At 47.0% G+C, this 18,603-nt stretch overlaps 1 protein-coding gene and 1 long non-coding RNA gene across 2 annotated transcripts in view; both read left to right on the top strand.

Moving 5' to 3' along the window:
- ASIC2 (acid sensing ion channel subunit 2) overlaps nucleotides 1-18,603 on the top strand; it is a 1,063,183-nt gene that overhangs the window by 556,572 nt on the left and 488,008 nt on the right. The window lies entirely within an intron of this gene.
- Nucleotides 5,650-9,670, top strand: LOC105715057 (uncharacterized). Its single transcript, XR_001106958.2, has 3 exons — nucleotides 5,650-5,799; nucleotides 5,891-5,954; nucleotides 9,254-9,670. It is a non-coding gene; the product is annotated as an uncharacterized LOC105715057 (long non-coding RNA).

Raw genomic sequence — 18,603 nt, 5'->3', positions numbered from 1 at the left:
AATGCAAGGCACCTGCTGGATGTCTGCAAAAGAATCTGCTAGTCAGAAATTAACGTCTTTGGGGGCAAAGAAAAAAATATCTCTGCAGGCTCCATCTGCAGGTGACAGGAGTGGGTATTACAGTAACCAATAGTCACCCCTTCTCAGACTCTAGCTGAAGGCCACGTGGCTCATCAGAGGCGATCATGTTTCCTCTCTGTGTCTCAGTCTCTTCAATTGCAAATGGGAAGTTAACCTCTTCTGAGTCCACCCACAGGCTTGCTTGCTGGGAGGAGTGGGTGAAAATAAGAGTCTGAATGGGTTGTCTGAGCTAAAATGCACTTTATAGATTTAGGAGATTGTTATTCCTTTCCTAATAAGTATTCATTACTAGACTCAAATTTCACAGTTCTATTTCTAAATCTACCCAAGCCTCCAAGTATCTCATCCTCACAGCCTCATGCCATGGGCATGCCTCTTTAAAAGACAGCGTGGATCTACCTTGTAGAAAAATTCTGCCCTTGAATTAATTCCATTCCGCAGGTATTGGTTGAACAACTGTTAATGTGAATATACAAAGAGGGGATAACAGATCATGCTCAGGAGCAGCTGATGCCCCTCTGGAAAAGCGGCTCCTACATGAGGTGATACAGGGTAGAAGGTGGAATAGACAGTGCTGGGCTGAGTCAGAGGAAATGGGTTTCTATCCTGGCTTTGCCAGGCACTGGCCTTGTGACGTTGCTAAGCTTCCAGCGCATCCCTCTCAGTCTTGGTGTTTTCCTACATGCTGTACGTCTCAGTAAAAAAGGCTTCTAGGTAGAAGAGGCCACCTCAGAGAACAAACTAGGGATCACATTGTGGATGCCATGGTGAATGAGGACTGTCCCCAGGTCCTCCCACTGGCCATGTCTGTGTGGAGGCTTTGATATGTTAGATATAGTTAGGTTCCTCTTCAGACAGCTTGCCCAATTCCTCCATTCTTTATTCTTTAATTCCAAGTACCCCCCTCTTTGCTGTGCCTTAACCTGTCTAAATATGCCTAGACATGCCACAGCCCCAGTTCACATTCCTTTCCTTACGTGAGAATGAATAGGCTAGCTTTCTAGTCCCTCATAGGTGACCCCTTTCCCCCCTCCCTTTCTCCTCCATCACACACCTACCTTATCTAAGAAAGTTTAAATGTTTAACCAATTGGGACTTGTTTAGATTGTGCAGTCCAACCTCAACCAATGGGGGAAGACACAGACAGAGGCAGAAATCACATTAGGAATAAAAACCCCTACTCTTCTTTGTTCTTTGTGCTCTCGTGGCAGCCAGGCTTATGAGCAGCACCCTTCTACAGAAGTAAATTTGCCCTGCTGAGAAATCCTTTCTTTGCTTGCTCATTTTCTGTGTGACTCCGAGCTTTTATTTCCAACAAATACCTCCTAGCCTCTTCTCATTAGCCATCCCAACTCTGCCCACTGGGGCATGTGATGAGACCTAATCTTTCACTGTTTTCACCTCTAAGTCCCATTTAGCTTCCATACCCTGACTCTCCTATCTCTAAAGTCCAACTAAAGAATATTGACAATAAAAAGAGTGATTATTTACAGGTGGGAAGATTAAAATGAGTATGGAAATTTGCAGTTACTAAGCATTTATTGAACACTTACTGCATGCCAAGCATTTTACTCAAGGCTTTTAATCTTCTATTCCTTTAGTGCTCCCACCAGCCATAGGAGGTTATCATTAACCCTTTTCTACAAAGAAAACTGAGAATCAGAGAGGTTAAGTAATTTCCCTGAAGTCACACAGCTACAAAGTTATAGATAGGGACTAGCTTTCTTTGATGCCCGAACAAAAAGGTTTTAGCTAAATCTATCTAGATTCTGTTCCTATTGCCCCTCCTACACACACAGTCTGATGCTTCATTGACAGATGTTGGCCTGAGGCTCAGCTTACACTCTTCCTCCAGGTACTCTTTTACACTTTCTGCTCTGTTTAGATTCTTCCTTTGGTTTCCCCCTTTGCTCTATGGTCCTTGGACACAGTCAGCCTATCCAACTTTCCAACTATCCTGCAGGCCCTGCCTCCCAGAACCTCCACCCACGTTATGATCTGAGCATCTGCTGACTTGACCTGGCTACATTCAATCATGTCATATTGACAATCAGATATGTGTCTGCCCATTTAGCAGTATGTATATTGAGCATCTTCTGGGGCCAGACACCTGTTCAAACACTGTGAATACAGTGAACAAAGAAAGATTCCCACCTTCAGAAAGTGCATTTCAATAGAAGCAGCAGATTTCACTTCTAAACAAGTGAACACATGCATAACATAACTTCAGGAAGCACATGCTGTGGCAGGGTGGGTGGGAGGTGATTATTTCTGATAGCTCAGGGAAGGCCTCTAGGAGGAGGTGATATTTTAGCAAAGACCTATATGATGTGGAACAGCAAACTATATGAAGATCAAGGGGAATAGCATTTGAGGCAAAGGGATCAGCAAACACAGAGACCCTGATACCAGAACAAGCTCACTATGTTTGTGGAACAGAAGCACCACCACCCCAGCTGCAGACCAATGAGTGAGAGAGGAGTGGCAGAGGCTGAGTCAGAAAGGTGGGCAGATGCCAGATGTGTAGAGTCTCATAAACTACAGAAAGAAGTTTCAGTTTTACTCTAAGGGCAATGGAGAGGCTCAGAGAAGCCTGGGCAGGGAAGCGATGCAGTGTCGCTTACATTTGTATTTATTTATTTATTTATTTATTTATTTTTAATTTTTTGAGACAAGGTCTTGCTCTGTTGCCCAGGCTGGAGTGCAGTGGTGTGATCATGATTCATTGTAGCCTCCATATCCCCAGGCTCAGGTGATTCTTCCACCTCAGCCACCCCCCTACTTCCTCTGAGTAGCTGGAACTACAGGTGCGTGCTGCCACACCTGGCTAATTTTTTGTAGTTTTCGTAGAGACAGGGTTTTGCCATGCTGCCCAGGTTAGTCTTGAACTCCTTGACTCAAGTAATCCACCTGCCTAGGCCTCCCAAAGTGCTGGGATTACAGGCATGAGCCACTGTACCTGGCCTCACTTACACTTTTAAAAGATCACTTTGGCTACTGTGTGAGGAGTTAACTGAAAAAGAGCAGAAAATTACAGGAAAACCAGTTAGGAGGCTACTACAGTCATATGTGCAATATAAGGTGACTTGGGTGGTAGCAGTGGAGGTGGTGGGCAAAGGTGAAACTGGGAAAATATTCAGTGGGTGTGTTAGTGGGCATTTAACAACCTGCTCTCTTGGGAGCAGGGTGACCTTAGTTTGTACCATTTGTCAATTTCCATAGTGTAAATATTCCCACCACAGGCCACCTAAAACTTTCAACATGACATCAGCTGGCTTGCAATATTTCTAACAATTTGACATTGGCTCTCACAAGTCGGCTTGAGCCAGTTCCAGCACCCTACTGAATTTATTTTTAACATAGAGTCTACAGGACTTGTTGAAAGTTAGGATGCAGGGGTGGAAGGAAAGACAGAAGTCCAAAATGATTGCCAAGCCATTGAGTATATGCTCATGCCATTTCCTGAGATGAGAAGACTGAAGGGAGCAGTGAGTTTGGGAAGGGGCTCAGAAGCACGTGAACATCACTCCAGTATACTCCCCAGGCTTCACAGGGGGGAGAATAACACCACACTTTTGCTCTTGGGCTTGCAAATAAGGAGAAAATTTTCCACCATCTCCATAAATCTAAACAATCCCAGGGCCACTTTGTGGTGTAGCAGTTAAGAGAATGCACCTCGGAAACAAGACTCTTGTGTATTAGTCAGGGTAAAAGTTGGCTGCATATCAAATACCTCCTGAAATCTCAACGACTTAGTCCAATTTAAGTTGATGTCTCTCTTATGCAAAGTGCAATCAGCAGTGTGTGGGGACGCTGGAGTAGAGGTGGGAACTCTGTTTCACGTGGTCATTTAGGGATCCATGCTGATAGACACTGCTCTCCTCAACACACGGCTTCTTTTATTTTAAAATTTTAATATTATCTTTATTTGTTCTGGTTTTAAAAAGCATTCTAGAATAAGTTTGTAAGATTTCCACACCACACATGGCTTCTGAAGTCAGTCTAGGGATTGATGTCTATTGGCGGGAGGGGATAGAGAGAGAGAAGAAGGCACATCAGCTTCATAACCACTTCCACTAAGAAGTGACATTTTTATTCCTGCCATATCCATTGCTAAGAACTGGTCAACATGGCCTCTTCTAATGCAGAGGACCCAAGAAATACAGGTTTTGGCCAGGGAACCACCTCCCTACACAACTTTAGTCTTTGCAGGGGAGCAGGAATCCTTGGTGGATGGCCATTCATCTCTGCCTCTGGCCCCACCTCACCTCTGCCTTGGGCAAGTTGCTTAACTACTCTGAGTCTCAGTTTTATCTCTGAAACATGGGAACAATCCCAATACTTATCCTGTAGGATTTCTGCGCTGCTAAGGAAAGGAGAGGAAATGATACTCATAACACACTTAGACCGGTCTGCCACTCTCAATGCATTTGAACCAGGAATATTATTTGTGATCCCTTCCAAACCTCCTCATTTTCCAGAATGCCCACCTCACATTAATGTGCACTTCCTTCCTCAACTCTAAGTATTCATCTACAATCCACAGAGAATGAGGCCAAATAATAAGAGCACTTTGAAAGGAATTTATAACTTAGAGGTGCCCCTCGGTATAGAGGGCTGGCTTTGGAGTCACAGGACCTGAATTCTAGTCTCAGATCTAACAGCAACATGTTAGGTCACTTGGCAGTGTTCTAGGAATTCTTTGAGGCTCCCTTTCCTCCTTTATGGGGTGATGGATAACAATAGCATCATATGCAGAAGCAAACCCTGCACACTTGAATGTCTGTTTCCTTGCCAGTATCTAAAAACACTTTGAAGGCTGCATAGGACATTGCAAGATAAGACACATCACCAAACAGACCAATCCCCCACAGATCTGCATCATTTAAAAAATGATCTGTTTGGCAATCAGCACATACTGCTGCTGCCTCGTGAGCAGAGGGTTCTTGTCGGCAAGAAGTTGAAGCTGTTCATTTTCCAAGACTTCTCCCTCTCAGCTTGATTCTGCATGCTCAAGGTTGTACGGGGTCCCGAGCAATCAGAAATGATTTGTGTCAAAGAGCGCATTACAAGAATCATTTGTCACTTCTGGTTCGCGTTTGAATTTGAAGAATGATGCTGGGGAGTGATCTGAAGCATGATGTGAGGTGTTGTTATGATGAGTAGCAAAACCATTATGTTAACCTTCTTGGGAGCTGAGCTCTGGGGTTCAATTTTGACGGTGTGAGCAAGGGCAGAAATTTCCAGCCCCCACAATGAGATGGACTGGGAATTATTAAGAATAGTTCCCCATGATAATACTTTATGATTAAATGACAATCTTCTTGAAAGAAAATTAGAGTCATAATGGCACAAAGCAGCCTGGAATGATTTTGGGGGAACAGCTGGTTTAGTCCCTCACCTTACAGAGAAACATTGAGGTACAGAGAGGTTTTGTGACCTTGTGGCCACAAGGCTAACTTTCCTGTTGATTAGATAGTGCCTTCATCTTGCAAAGGCTGACAAGTGGGTTTAGAAAAATGATCTCAGAATTTAGAACACAAAGTTCTAGGCCCAGCTTATTCTCTGTCTGGCTATGACTTCTGCAAGACACTCCACTTCGCATTTCCGTCTGTCTCTCTGAAAGAAGACATTAGTGATTCCCAAGGTCTCCTATGGCCCTGAAATTTTATGATTCTGGGCAATCCATGGGACAGACTTTTTATCCTTATTTGACAGGTAAGATAACTAAATTCTAGAAATCTGGAAAAGCTTCTCAGACAAGGCCTTTTATTTGAATCTTGTGACACAAGTAGTTTTTTTTTAATAGACAGAGAAGGTGTCATGGCCCTCTAAACCAAGAAAACAGAATTGCCAAAGGCAAGAAGAAAAGGGTAGGGCACTTTAAGGAAATTTCATGTAGGTGATTATGGCTACATAATAGGATGTGAGAGACAGAACAGAGGAAGAGCATACTGAAATACAGCTTCTTTTCTTTTCTTTCTTTCTTTTTTTTTTACATGGAGTCTCCCTCTGTCACCCAGGCTGGAGTGCAATAGCATGATCTTGGCTCACTGCCACCTTCACCTCCTGGGTTCAAGTGATTCTCCTGCCTCAGCCCCCTGAGTAGCTGGGATTACAGGTGCATGCCAGCACACCAGGCTAATTTTTGTGTTTTTGGTAGAGATAAGGTTTCGCCATGTTGGCCAGGTTGGTCTTGAACTCCTGACCTCAGGTGATTCACCCACCTCAGCCTCCCAGAGTCCTAGGATTACAGGCATGAGCCACCCCGCTCTGCCTGAAACACAGCTTAGAATCAGATCATGAAAAGCCTTGAATATTAAGCTCAGGGGCATAATATCTTTGAGCCCTTAATTCCCAAATCACCCCAGGAGGCGTGATTTTGCCTTTTAGGGGGCATATGGAAATCTTCGGACATATTTTTGGTTGTCATTACTAATAAGGATGCTGCTAAACAGCCTACAGTGCACAGGAGAGCCCCAGCCAACAAACAGTTATCTAGCCCGAAATTATCACCAGTGCCAAAGCTGAGAAATCCTGCTTTCGGCAGAAAGAGGAGAGGTTCTCTGCAGACTTCTATCAAGGCTATCTTGGGTGGGGCGACAGGCAAGACTGGAGACAGAAGGCTGCCACAATCATCCGGGGAAAGGATGATGAAGGTCTGAACTGAGACAGGGTCAAGAGGACCAACGTCAGTGACATGGAAGAGATGGAAATGACAGATTGTGTGTTTTCCCCCATCCACTGCACTAGCACCTTCCAGCTCCAAGCCACCTTTTTACAGCATCTTCTTTCTTCTTCTTTCCTATTCACTTGCTCTGCTGTCCCAAGAGTCAGAGGGTGAGAGGAGATTCAGGACTGGATTTCACCTCCCACATCTTCTAGTGGCCCATCATAGCAGCCTCACTTTTAATCAAACCCAGTCCTGGAAGCAGAAGGAAAGTCAGGAGCAGACACATGCAGCACTTCCTGCAATTTTATTTTATAATTATTTGTGTCATTATTAGTTTAGTCATTTCTGGCACAAGATTATAAGTTCTGTGAGCTGGGACCATGTGGATCATGTCCTTTTCTGTGTTCCCACAGCCTGGCACAGTGCCTGATACCTAGGAGATGCTTAGGAAATGGGTTTGATGAATGAATGAATGAGTGATCCTTGGCTTCATGGGTGAGGTTGGTTAGGCATCAGGCACTTGCTGAGGGCAAACCGTGGATATGCCAGCTTAGTGGACTCGGCCTCACCCCTCTGGCTGAAGAATAGGCTGGTGTTAGCTCCAGCTGCTTTTACTGCATCCAGTCACAGACATAGACCCACCTCCCTGGAAGCAAGAAGAAAGTGAAGAACAGATGGCCAATTAAAAAGACCTGAAAGTGTCCGGTGTGATCTCTCAACCCCTTCCATACACAGTCCTCTTGGGCATCCCTTCCATTATAATGTCTTTTCCCTTTCCATGTGGCCCTTGTCCTCACCTGGAAAACTGAGTGGGAGGCTGAGGGGAGACCAAAGGGCTGGGCGCACAGTGTGATCATTCCTGCTCACGAGACAGTCAGGGAAACACTTCCCAACTCCGAGCACCTCACCGTCAGAAACTTGAGACAGGTTATCAGCACCCCCAGGTCTTAGAAAAAGAAGCTGGGAGTTGGGGACGTAGAGGACGGAGGAAAGAAGGGCCTCTCTCCTCGGCAGTGGGATGAATGCTCGGACGTCGTGACCCAGTGGGAGGCGTGTGGATGTGTACAACCTCAAGTGCAATGCAGAAGTCTTTAAACATTGGCTTTCCTGCGATTTGCAGAATTTATAGCAGTGACTCCAGGATCACCAACCCCACAGCTCAAGGAATCAGGCCAACCTAATTCTGAGAGACCTGGGCAGCCATCTGGCCCTAAACCCCCAGATGGCAAGAGCCAAGGGCCTCTGCAAGGTCGAACATCTCTCAGGAAGCAGAGAGGACGGAGGCCCACGTGTCTTGACTTCCCAGCATTCTTTCTGCCTGGGGCTTGGTCCGCTCAAGATGTCAGGTCGGCACAGATAAAGGCAGCTCAGATTTGCTGCAACCGCCACCCACTGCCCACTGACCCCTGCCCAGTTTTATGTACCCAAGACTACAGAAACAAAGCACCCTCCCTCTTGGTGGCACCTGGTCCTTCCAGGAGTTCTACGACCTTTTCCTAGGTTTTTCTGGAATGTTTGCCTTGAAGGACCAGGAAGCCATGCCTGTAAACTCTTTCTACTGATCAAGGCCTGAATCAGATAGTCTATGGTACAAATGCTGTCAAGCTGTGTGATTTTAAGCTAACTAATAAGTTAATAAATTAAGTTTAAAATTATTAATTTTTAATAAATAAAAATAAGTTAAAGGTTTCTTTCTTTAACCTATTTAAGCCTCTCCTTATCTATAGGTAAAATGAGAAGATAGTAGCTAACTCAGAAAGTTATTCTCTAATTAAATGAAATCAACCAGAACAATGTACAGAAAAGCACTTTATATACCTAACACAGAATAGGGACTCGACAACCTTTTGCTAAATGAGTGAATGTATAAACTATAGAAATGATTGGCTTTTATTAAAGCTATGAGAGGCACCTTCCAACCCCTTGGTACCTGCGAGGTTGGTCCTTCATGACCTGGCAAAGCTGGCCCACCTCTGGCTCCCTAGGGAGGACTATGACCTGTTTATTAGTATTTTAGGTTCCAGCGCTCTCTCTCTTGAGCCTGCTAGCAACACAGTCTTCTTGAAAAAAGTGCTTAATGCAACCAAGAGGCTTCATGCTCCCATCTGAGCCCCTGACCTGAGCAAAGGTGACCTGTACACTCACCCGTGTTCATGCCAATTAAGTAGTTTCATTAAAAGGGCTGGCACTGTCTGTGGATAGCTCCAGGGTGACCCATGAATTAGGAGGGCATTGCTGCCATCTGCCAAGCCTTCCCTTTGCTTTCCATGGGGCATAACAGCCAAAGGGGACTGACCTCTCTCTCTCTCTTTTTTTTTCCAGCCTGAGCATGCTGGGAATAAAGAAAATCTGTAGACAGTCTCAAAGTTGGTTTTATTCTTCTAGAATCTCACAGTCTAATTAGGTCTACAAAGCATTTAGGCTTTCTGTGTTGGTTGAAAGTGACCCAACACACAGAATGTTCCGTGACATATTTTCTTACCTGCTCTCCACCCACAGACACTGGAAGGGACCCCTTCCTCCTTCTTCAGAGAGCCTCATTCTTACCCCAAGAGCCAAGAAACAGGACATCTAAGGACTTGGAAGCCCGAGGCATGGGATCTCCCAGCCTCTCTGTTCTCCAGCTAAGGGACACTTTACAACCTTCACATTTATTTATGTATTTCCTGGACCTACTCTGTGCTAGGCCCAGGGAAGTGAGCTTAATAACACCCAGCAGGATTGAGAGGCATATAAATGGCTTATTGAAATTCAACACTCTAAGGGCTGGAAGAGATGGATGAGTAGCAAGCCGGAGAAGCACAGAGGCAGGAGTCCCTCTGACTGCCTAAGGAATACTTGAGGAAATAATAGTAGCCCACATTTATTAAGCACACAGCACAAGCCAGCACCCTATTAAATGCCTTACATAATGTATCTCATTTAATCCTCCTGTGGAAGGGAAAGGAACCACATGTGTCTATTGAAAAGCAACTGTTCTAAGCACTGTGTTCAGTGCTTTGCGGAAATGATTCTGTTTTCTTCTCTTGATAACGGTGGCATAGACATATCATTAGTCCCATTTTACATACAGTGAAACTGAGTTTCAGGGAAGGTGAGTAATGTGCCTTGATGCTGGAGTCCGAATAAAACCCCAAACAATCTGTTGTCTAAACTATGGCTTCTCAAACTTTGATGTAAATGAGAATGAGCTAGGGATCTTGCAGATTCTACTTGAGTGGTTCTGGGTGGTTTCTGAGACTTTGCAGTTCTGACAAGCTTTCAGGTGATGTTGATGCTGATGTCGCTGGCCCAGGGGGCATACGTGGAGAAGAAATGGGCTCTGTACCATCCTTGGGACAAGTAGTTCTCAGCCCCAGGTGCACCATAGAATCAGCCAGGGAGTTCTTAAAATACATCAGTGTTTGGTTCCTACGGCCTGGAGATTCTAATTGGAGTGCAGTGGGGCTTGGGCATCATTGTATTTTAAAAGCTCTCCTACTGGGCAGTCAGGGTTGAAAATAATTGTTATACTTTTAACTGTCATCTGTGAAGTGAATCTTAAAAATTCAGTCCAAACCCAAGATGTCCCCAAGTTCACCCCCCTTGTGGGAGCCCCCAGCCAGTTGGATTCAGCTTTGGAGGCTGACTCATCTGACCAAAGTCTATTATTCTTTCCTCCTGAACTGTCCTGGAGTTTCCTGGCCACTGGGCTCTCTTACCGCTTCCAATATTTTAATCCCATTGATTCGGAGCCTGCCTCTGTCCTCTTTTCCTCACCATCTCCTGGGCAGCAGGCAGAAGAGACATCCCCAGGGATATTGATTCCCAGGGAATTCACGAGGTGGCTATTTCTTAATTAAGACCTTCGTGACCAGCTGCTGGTATCGGACCAATTAATCAGTTCTCTGAAGGCACGGGGGAAAGCAGCAACAAATAGGGTGATGCATGCAACGGTTTCTAATAGTAAAAGGGGCTGCAACTTGCTAGATGTGGGGGGAAGGGAGGCCTGAACAGAGCAGCATGGCTAGCCTTGCCTTGTCTTTTTCTTTTTCCTTCCCTTTTTGAGTTGGATGTGGGATGTTGTATTCTAAAGGCTACCTTTACCCAAGCATTATTCTCCCCGCCAGCCAATTGCCCTCGCCAGCCGCCATTATCTGTCATCAGAGACAAGACAACAGAAGATAATAGGAGCTTCCAATTCATGCTGTTTCTTTCTTCCATTCTCTGGGGAAATTATGTCGAACATCTTTTTTATTGACTTATTTCTTATAAGTGTAGAAAATGAATTGCTTAAAGGTTTGTGGTGGGGTAGTCCAGATGCTATCAGGGTTGCTGGTGCTCTGGCTGGAAGGAGAGTTCCAGGGGTCTGGTGGGATGTTAATTAAATGGATTGGACTCCTTTTTCCCCACAGGAAGCCCATGTGAGGCTCCCAAGCTTTGTCTCGATTTAAAACAGAAGCAGTACTGTGAGCCCACTGGCTCCCTGCCTCCCCTGTCCTACAGGATCACAGCCAGAAACCACAAACACACACACACGTGTGCACGCGCACACATACACACACGCGCGTGCACACATACACACGTACACACACACACAGGTCAGCCAGGCTCTGGTTTGAATTGTCCTGCCATCTCCTATGGGGGTGTGGTAAGGACACTCACTGGCCCTGACACCTTCTTACCTTGGACGCATTGCTTCACCGTTTAAGCATCACTTCCTCTTGGGGTTACCGAGGCATTGGGTCAAATGAGCATCTGCAATACAGTAGGGCCTGCATGAAGCTCCGTCCTTCTTCCTTCTCTCCTGCGGAAAATGTGAAAGCCAAAGTGCCGTTAGAGATCATCTAATCCGATCCTACCCTCTGTCCAATGGGACTCAGAGGCCTGGAGGGAGACAGTGATTTGTTTGAGGTCTCTCAGTGAGAAAGTGGCAGAACCAGAAAATGACCCCCTATCCACTTCCTTCTCCCTCACCAAGAAGCCTCTCTGTACTCTGATTGACAGATGTACTTCATATTAGGTGCACATCCCTAAAATGATTGTGAAAATGCAACTCTGGTAAGCTCACAGATACCAGGCGTGTGTCAGGGGTTCTCTTTAAAGAGATGTTCCATGATGTTCCCATTGTTCAGGATGACCCTCTTGGTCAGAGTTTATTGTTTTTGATTCAGTTTTTGCAAGTATGATTTCCATAAAGTGGGACACACAACACCCCACTCCTGGTCCACTCATTGGAGCACGCTTCTCTGCCACCCTGGCTCTACCTCTCAGCCCAGAGTTGATTAGGCTTGTAGCATGGCAACTGCTCCAGAGTTGGTTTCTGGTAAGAGTTGCTCGGTGCCAGCTACTTCTGAGAGTTCAATTTGGAATGTAAAAGCTTTAGCTGTTCCTTTGTCCTCGAATGGATTTAGGGCCCTGATTCTGGCTTGCCTTGAAGACTCAGGTAAGAAACTCTCTTTCCTCAGATCTGCCCACTGCACAGTCCACACTACTGCCCATCACCTCCTCCCTGGCACAGACATCTGCAGAAGAACAGTATTTCTCCGTCCTTTCTGCACCAGGCATCCACCTTCATCTCTATTATTAGATTCTAGAAGGAATAGGCATACAGGGCGCCCAGCCCTCCTGCACAGGAAGCAAGTGGCGGCTCTGACCAGAAACAGCCTGAGCCAGCCCAGGATCACCCCCGAAACAGTAAGTGACTAGCTGGAAAATACATAATCTGTCTCAATTATGTGCAAGTTCAGCAAATTAAGGCCCAGCATGAGGAGTCTGCCTGTGTTTTGATTAGGAAACAGATGCGTTCAACCATGAAGAATTCTTACAAAAGCTTACGGTGTGGACATCAGATCTGACCTTTCCAGGAGACCCACTCACAGAACTGTTTACAGTGGGGAACCTGGGGTTTTCTGGGGAGGGGAGGAGAGGGGACGGGTGGCGGGGCTGGTTGATGGATTTTCCATCCCTCAGATGCTAGGCAAGCAGGGTCTCATAGCTCGTCCAGAGTCCCACAAATGCCCAGACCTTTGCTGCCCTCATCAGACCTGTACACAGCCAGGGCCAACCTGGATGATGGACAATCCAGCACCCATTCTTATTGAGTGCGGAGTCTGTGCTGAGCACAGGTTTGAGCTAGAATGTACAAGAGAAACAAGTGGAGAAAAAGGCCCAAAGAAAACGCAGAAGAGCCTGGATATGTCAGACACAGCCCTAGGGGACATGCCAGGAGATTGGGAGGTGGAGGAGTCAAAGCCAAAAGGAATAAGGGATTGGGAGAAGGAGGTGACTCCTGGGTAGTCAGCAAGTATAGACCTCTTTCCGATGCAATGGAGGAGGAGTCCTAGGGTGGCTTGATCAGAGTGCGGGAGACATGACAAGAATTAACCCCACTGGGATCATCAGGATGAATGATGTCCCCAGCACCTGACTGCTTGGGGTTTCATCCTCTGCTGCCCTCCCTGCAAGAGGAAAGAAAATATCTGAGAGATCTCACTTAATGGGAATTCTAAGCCAGGATGTTGTCCCATAAAAGGCTGGTTGGGTACCCTCCACTTTCAAATCTACTATTATTGCTGGATATGTGCAGTCCCTGTCATATAAAACAGAGACTTGGTTCCTGTCATCTTAGGGCTCACAGTTTACTTGGGGCTGAATTCCTCACACTTTTTGGTCACATATTATTCTAGGTGGAGGCTCACAGAATCAGAATCTTCAGGAAGAGACTAGAGATCTGTATCTGTGAAGTGCAGGACATTTTGACCTAGAACAAGAAGATTCTCATGAGTGAAAAGATAACTTACAACCTAAGGCAGGACAGGCAGTAAGTGCTGTACTAGCTCAGAGTCAGAGGAGACCACTGATGACTGGTGAGGTCTGGGAAAACTTCCTGGAGGAGATGAGACTTGAGCTGGGCTCCAAAGGTTGGATAGGAGTCACAGCCCACCATCAACCACCACCCATGTTGATACCTCAATTCCAGTTCAGTAAGAAAAGCAAAGCTGCTAGGATATATAAATAATAAGGGATTTGTTACAGAGACTTGACCTGCTATTGTGGAAGCTGGTCAGTCTGTCTCCGTAAGGCAGGGGTGTTTGTATCTGATGCTGGATCTCCACGTCTTCAAGGCAGGAGGTAAGGAGGGGAAGATGGAGTGAGGGAGAACAAGGATAAGCCAGAACCCACAAGCCTGAGTTGGAATTACACCAGGTTGGACTAAGACTCCTGTCAGTTTTATTGCTCTGACCTTGAGGGTGAGGGTTTTCTACACAAGATAGGTTCCTTCATCACAGAATGAAGCTCACTCATCTGGCCAGGAGGCAGAGAAACTGTAGATATTTCCAACGGGTAGTGGGGCAGTAGCCTCACACAAACAGCCATCAGCTAAAGGACAAGGTGTGTGAGCTACAAAGTGGCTGCTTTACTCAGCCCTTCACACCTGCCCTACTCAGAAAGACCTGGGGCAGGGGGAATGTTAGGGAGTGTCATGCAGCCTAGCCACGTAGGCAGGTGACTCAGCCAGCATGCACTCCTATTCCACGCACATGACTTAGGCCGAGTACAGGACTCAGCGAGGGGAAGGCAGCCCAAGTAGAGGGAATGTCAAGAATAAATTCTCATTTCCATCATACCTCCTGTGGGGAGAACTCGTTCTCTCATCTCCAATCAAACAGACCAAGCTTCCACTTCTAGTTCACAATTTGCTGGCTGTACGATCTTGGGCAAGTCAGCCAATCTCTCTGAGCCTTCATTTCCTCCTCTATGAAATGGGAATAATAATATTTATCCTGACAATGTATTGGGAAGATTAAAACAGGAATTCATGTAGAGTATCTCTATATAAGGAACCCAACTGTGTGTTTCAGGGGCAGGAATTAGCAAGAAGTGGGCAGAATCTCAGAGGCTGAGCCTGGAATGATTAGAGAAATCTCTGAGCCCGGCCAGACTAGAAGACCAGCGTTGGCCCAGGGGCATGCCAAGTTGGTCTTGAAAGTGAAATATATCTGCTCAAAGCTGAGAGGAGCTGGAGAAGGTTGAGGCTGACCCCTGAGTGTTTGACTGACAGAGACATGAAGGCCCAGGGGTCATCTGAAGAGTTGATTTAGAGAAAGAAGGATTAGATAAATTTCCTGAGGGTGTACTATGGATAAGAACTGCAAGGAGATAGAGCTTACATCATGACAGTGGGAACTTCCCCTCCATCCCAGCTGTTCTGAGATTGCAGCCCAGCGAAGGGAAGGGTGAGCTTCCCCTCCCTGGAGCTACAGCAGCCGTGAGTAGATGACTAGTTGGCAGAGTGAGAACAGAGGGCCTTTCGAAGCACAGAACTGGGTGTCTTTGAGATTATTTATAACAACAGGAAAGTGTCATTCTCTGAGTCAGTATTCACATGGGAAGGGAACCTGCCAGAAGCCAAGCCCTTGCTAGGAGCCATGTACACATCCTGCTACTTAAATCTCTAAGCAACCCTCTGCAGAAGGTTTTATGATCCTGGTTGGGTGCGGTGGCTCACATGCCTGTAGTACCAGCACTTTGGGATGCCAGGTGGTGGATCACTTGAGGCCGGGAGTTCGAGACCAGCTTGGCCAATGTGGTGAACCCCATCTCTACTACAAATACAAAAAAAAAAAAAATAGCTGGGCATGGCGGTAGGTGCCTGTAATCCCAGCTACTCAGGAGGCTGAGGCACGAGAATTGCTTAAACCCAGGAGGCAGAGGTTGCAGTGAGCTGAGATGGTACCAGCCTGGGCAACAGAGCAAGACTCCCTCTCAAAAAAAAAAAAAAAAAGCTTTATGATCCTCATTTTAGAAATGAACAATCAAAGTTTCAGAGACGCCGAGCACCTTCCCAAGATGACAAAGGCAGTGAGTCCAGTGCTGGAATTTGACCTCAGTGCTAGACTCAAAACTCCTTTCTTCCCTTAAAAGAGAGTAATCTGCAAAAAGAAGAGGCCCAGCTAGCTCAGAAGACACTGTCCTGACAACTTCTTGTCACCGACTTGCTGTGTAGATCACTTTCCCTCTCTGCGACCTGGCTTGATCGTACACTGATCTCTCTGGGCTTGCGGTGGTTGGGGTAGGGGAGCCAGGGGTAGCCCTGGCCTTTGTTCTGAGCAGCTCCAGGACTGAGTGGTGCAGAGTGAGAGGCAGTTTTCAGGGATACGCCAATGCCACACAACACCGGTGTCTGTCTGCACTGGAGGTGATGCTCTCGTGTGTCCATTCTTGTGGGAATTCGTGGCACAGCAAATAAAAGTAACACTTGGATTTTCTTATTCCACAGATAAGAAAACTGAAAACTTATTTATTTATTTATTTATTTATTTATTTGGAGGCAGCCTTGGCTTCATGTATCTATCTATCTATCTAATCATTTAGAGGCAGGCTTGCATTTATTTATTTATTTATTTAGACCCAGGCTCGCAAGCATTTATTCTTTTTTTTTTCACTGAGTCCTGTGAGGGATGCTTTACTGTGTTCCCTCACTTAACACCCAAGGCAACTCTGGGAGATGGGAATTATTGTTCCCATTTCACAGATGAGGAAACAGAGGGTCAGAGAAGGTTAGTGAATTGCTCAAAGTCAAAAAAAGGAAGGGGCAGGATTCCAACCAGGGTCAGAACTACTGCCAAGCCGCTGCCCCTACAAAGACACCTCAGGGCCCCACACAGGTGGTCCTCAGCCCACAGCGGGAGCCGATGGGCCTTCGGGTCACTCCTGGCGGGTAAGACTCGGTGTCTCAGAGGAGTCCGAATGCTCTGCAAATGCAGTCCTTCAGGAACAGGGAGAAATCATTCATTGACTCTTTAAGATTCAGTATCATATTAGCAGGAGATAGAATGGGGAGCAGGTAGGACTAGAGGTTTGGGGGGGCTGGCGGGGAGCCCAAGAGGGGGTCCTGACAGAGGACACAAGGCCACCTGACAGGGACAGCAATGACAGTAAGAAGTGGGGGTCCTGGGAGACAGGTGCCATGGGTCATAATTTTGCCATTCCTGACCCTTCCTGAAAGGACACTCCCCTATGCAGTCCCAGAACCCACCCAGCCAGCTGGCTTTGCTCAGCCATCCCACAGGTCAGGCAGCGGCTGCCCAGCAGAGGGCCCCCTAGCCCTAGCCAAACCACACATCCCGCAGTTGCCAGTAGGCCTCCCTGCCTGGCCAGGCACCAAGTGATGGGAGAAAGGGCCTGTCTGTCATGCCCACCCAGAAAAACAGCCGGGGCCCCTTCTTGTCAGGGTCTTCAGAGGCCCCACGTCAAGGCTCTGAGGAGCAGAGATGAGAATCAGGTTTTGCAACGTGCAGCCTTTGAGGGTAGATTATGATCCTGGGGCAGGAATGCCAGGCTCCAGCCTCAGCAGTGCCATCAAATTACATGGCTTGAGCAATTCCTTCCCCTCCCAGAACTCAAGTCTACTGCATTGTATCAAGAGTGGACTAGAAGATTCTCTTGAACTCCCGACCTCAGGTGATCCGCCCGCCTTGGCCTCCAAAGTGCTTGGATTACAGGCGTGAGCCACCACGCCCAGCCTAGAAGATTCTCAACAGTCCCTCCAGCTCTGCCAGTCGGATCTGTCTTTCTTGCCCGTCTCTGCCAGCCTCTTAGCAGGTTCTTAGGGGACCCCTGCTGGGTTGTGTACCCTGCTGTGCGTACCCACTGGAGAAGCTGACTTCTTGGTAATGTGGCTCCTTCTGTCTCTGGGACGCTGGGAGGCAGGGGGCCATGTTCCCTTGGCCACATCAGAACTGGGCCATCCCTGCCCTGCGGTCACCATGGCTACTGTACCCCTGGTGTCCCCACATGCCACTCTCAGAGTGAATATCTGTCAGTAAGACTGGCCCGGAGGGAGAGTCCCATTATCCAGAGGCCTTCTTTCCCTCCCACCTCCCCATACAGAGCCCAAGAATTCATTCAATTCCAGCTAATTCGTATCCTTCAAAAGATATCCCTTGGCCGACTACAGTATTGAGCCCCTGTTTACCAAGTCCCAGAGGCCTTTATTCGCCACTTCTACCCCAAGAGGCTAAGTGCTGTGTGGACCCAGCCCAGCCTGAGTCCCAAGTCCGGAGACCCGATCTGCCAGTTGGCCATGAGACTGCGCTGTGGTTATTGAAACTTGTCTGTAGAATTCCTGCCTCCCTACAGCATCAGGCTCACTGCAAGCATGGTATGTGTCAGCTGCTTTTATGAAATAATAATAATAATTATTATTATTCAGACTCCTGGCTGCCATAACCCAGCAATGCCAACATCAGCACCTTCTCTTTGAAGTTTCCAAAGTAGTCCAATATGATTCCAGCACCCACACATCCAGACAGGTGAGGCAAGCATCTTCTAGCCTGTGGGTTATGCAGGCTTGACCCCAGGGCTGGAGTGTCAATTCTAAAATACCCTTTGTCCTTTCCCCCTGGGGAAGAGGCAGCTCCCTAGAAAGAGAACTCCCTGCTGTCTCAGAACTCCAAAATAGGAATACAGGTGAGGCCCAGAGATACATGTGTTGTGAAGCAAATAAAGTTTAAGCTTCAGGGGCGCTCACCTGCTCCTCCACCCTTCACAGCCCTGAGAGGGGCCTTGTCCCTGGGTGACAGGATCAGCCTGACTCACTGCTGCCCTCTCGTGGCCTCTCCCCAAACTGTCCCTCCTGGGGCTCCTTGTGTACTGGACACAGTTGGGTACCAAAGTAATACGACTGCACTAGACTGGGTGATTAATCCCAGGCGGCCACTCAGCACACCATTCTTCCAGCTCCTCGTGTGCTGGACACAGTTAGGCATACTCATTAGTACAACCTCCCAGTTAACCACTGGAATAGGTGTCCCTCTGAGTAAATGCTAGAGCATGGTGTGGCTGTGACTCAAACACTGGCCAGA

The sequence above is a fragment of the Aotus nancymaae genome, unplaced genomic scaffold (genome assembly GCF_030222135.1).
Source record: "Aotus nancymaae isolate 86718 unplaced genomic scaffold, 86718_ANA_hifiasm-v0.15.2.pri h1tg000072l, whole genome shotgun sequence".
NCBI classification, from domain to species: domain Eukaryota; kingdom Metazoa; phylum Chordata; class Mammalia; order Primates; family Aotidae; genus Aotus; species Aotus nancymaae.
The sequence above is the reverse complement of the archived record's forward strand: the minus strand, read 5'-3'. Positions and strand labels throughout refer to the sequence as shown.